At 50.8% G+C, this 2,577-nt stretch overlaps 1 non-coding gene across 1 annotated transcript; it reads right to left on the bottom strand.

Annotated features, from left to right (window-relative positions):
• Nucleotides 1–2,126: 2,126 nt before the first annotated feature.
• On the bottom strand, nucleotides 2,127–2,280 carry LOC138481923 (5.8S ribosomal RNA). Its single transcript, XR_011274502.1, has one exon. It is a non-coding gene; the product is annotated as a 5.8S ribosomal RNA (ribosomal RNA).
• Between the last annotated feature and the right edge of the window lie 297 nt (nucleotides 2,281–2,577).

Genomic DNA, 2,577 nt, shown 5'->3' with positions numbered 1-2,577 from the left:
TGTGCTACTACCACCAAGATCTGCACCTGTGGATGCTCCACCCGGGCACTCACCCCAGGCTTCTGTGCACACTGCAGCTACCCTCTAACTCGGCTTTTCCCCTGCAGTTCTCAGCACCATAAGTGGCTGGGTATGTTGCTGATGCTCCCGGACCATCAATTGAATGGTCTAGTTGATTCAGCAGGTCAGTTGGTAAACAAGCAAATTATGTCTTCCATAGCCACCTATGCCGTCTACATCAACCAACACATTTGTTGGGGCCTGATGAACATTGGCATAATGTACCTTAACCTCGCATTCGGTTCATCCTGAAGCACCAATTCTGCATACCGAATGTGGCACACCATGCACTGGTATTTGATGCCCGGCTTCATGCTAGTCAGCTGGGGTCCTAACCCAAATTAAGCCTGAGAATAGTTTGAGATTATTTTGGCCGCAAGACCTCTACTCATTTACTTCACCAGATAAAATGGGGGTGCCTGAGTGCAGCTATTCTGAGGGAAACTCCAGAGGGAACCAAACATTAGATGGTTTGATTAGTCGACTACTTTGGATTACTGATTTGCATGACAGGAAAGCTACGGACCTTCACCAGAATACCCTTTGGTTTTGCCCAGCCTAGGCTTATTTCACCATCTTTAGGGTCATATCCCACATACTCATGCTCCACCTCCCCACCAGAGCAACTCACAGGTGGCAGTGGTGTTCACAGCACAACAGGATCCCACCTCAATTGCTGTAAACCAACCCTCACCTTCATATAGCCCTCAAATGTTTGGCTCTCTGACTCGCGCATGTGATAGACTCCTTGGTCTGTGTTTCAAAATGCATCAGGTGAGTAACCAACATTGATGCAGACCCCTGTTGCCCTTTGTGTGCCTCCCGACCCAGCAGTGCAACATGCTCGGGATACACTGATGACAGTCCACCCCAGTCAACAGTCACATCGCTAGCAGCGGGGTCCATCCCCTGACTCTGCCCTGGTTGCAGGAGGAAGGTGTGCTGGTGGTCAATGTCACTCGCCTCTGTGAACACAGCAAAACTGTTCCCAGTGGGATGTAATGCTCTCTGTCAGAGCGGAGAGCCTCCTGCCTCTGGGGCATTTCCAGCTGAGTTGGAGCCAACCACGGTCCACCTCCATAGAGGAAATGCATCCTTTGAGGACCGGATGTGACTGGGATGCATTCCTCCAGGGGATCCACTGTTATGGGTGACCAACCTGCCCACTGTGTTGAAAACCCACCCGTTTACCTCGCAATGGTTTTATGCCCTCTTCAAATCTCTCTTCAAAGTACTTTTCAACCTTCCCTTGATACATTTTGTCTATCGGTCTCGTACCCATACTTAGCCTTAGATAGAATGTAGCACCTTCTTTGGGCTGTAATCACAAGCACACAAATCAGAGAACACTTGATCATGGCATTGCGGGGGTCACTACCAGCCTAACATCATCCACGTTGTGGGCCCCGAACAGAAAGCCTCAGACACCCTGAGTGATGCTGGGAAGTCGGTCTTCTGAACATCACAATTCCTGCACAAATCTCTGGATGTGGATTCAACACTGGGCACTTCCCTCTTTGTTCACTGTCACTGAGGGAACCCTGATTAGTTTCTTTACCTCTGCCTACTGAGATGCTTACTTTCAGTGGGTAGCCAAGTCTGATTTGAGGCTGTACTCTCAGAGCCACAGCTTGTGCTGCTGGCCTCAAGCTGTGGGTTTTTGTGGGGTCGCCCCAGTATTGCGCCTCAGTCAAAGCCCTCCTGGAGAGAGGGTGCCTGACAGATGTGGTTGTGAGCCTGTGCCCCAGGCCCGTTCCATGCAGTCAGCCCTGAAACATTGCAGACATCCACACGCAGCACAGCAAGCTGTCCTGTGGTAGGGGATTGTGTGTTGGGATGTCTTGCCACCACCATCACCCGGTGCAATCTGTGTGCCTAACTCTCCCTTCCCTCAAGGGGGGAAACAGGGAGGCAAGGAGGCATTGGCACTAAGCCTCTCTTCAAAATCCATGGATCCAGCAATGGTGATGATCGGGGTCTGACCTTAGGGAGATTAAGGGAATGGTCTCCCTGTGACAGCCCCAATTGGAACCCAGGGAGGTTCTACTGGGAAATTGATGTTCATGCCACCCTCAGACAGGCATAGCCCCAGGAGGAACTTGGGCCTGCAAGGTGAGTTAGAAGTGTCAGTGATCAATGTGTCCTGCAAATCACACTAATCATCACAACAAGCTGTGTTCTTCATCGATGCACAAGCTGAGTGATCCACTGACAATAGTCACAGACAACTTTAATTTATCCAGAGGTCGGCCTGAACCTGCTTGTCCAAGAGAGCCTGGGGGGATCAGTGATGCCCGACCTGCTCATTCAATTAAATGAACCCGTGCCTCATCTAGCTTTCCTGGGAGCCGGTGAAGACCATTGTGGTTTATAACAAATGGGTTTCAGGCGCTCGACCAATGAATCACACCCACTGTCATCTGTGGTAGTATGACAGGGCTTCCCACAGTGATGGATGTAAGGGCTGAGACAGGCATTAGCATGCCACTCGTGGGTCTACCAGCTCGTTCACACGAT

Source organism: Ambystoma mexicanum, chromosome 5p, assembly GCF_040938575.1.
Source record: "Ambystoma mexicanum isolate Mex_15411 chromosome 5p, UKY_AmexF1_1, whole genome shotgun sequence".
Lineage (NCBI taxonomy): Eukaryota > Metazoa > Chordata > Amphibia > Caudata > Ambystomatidae > Ambystoma > Ambystoma mexicanum.
The sequence above is the reverse complement of the archived record's forward strand: the minus strand, read 5'-3'. Positions and strand labels throughout refer to the sequence as shown.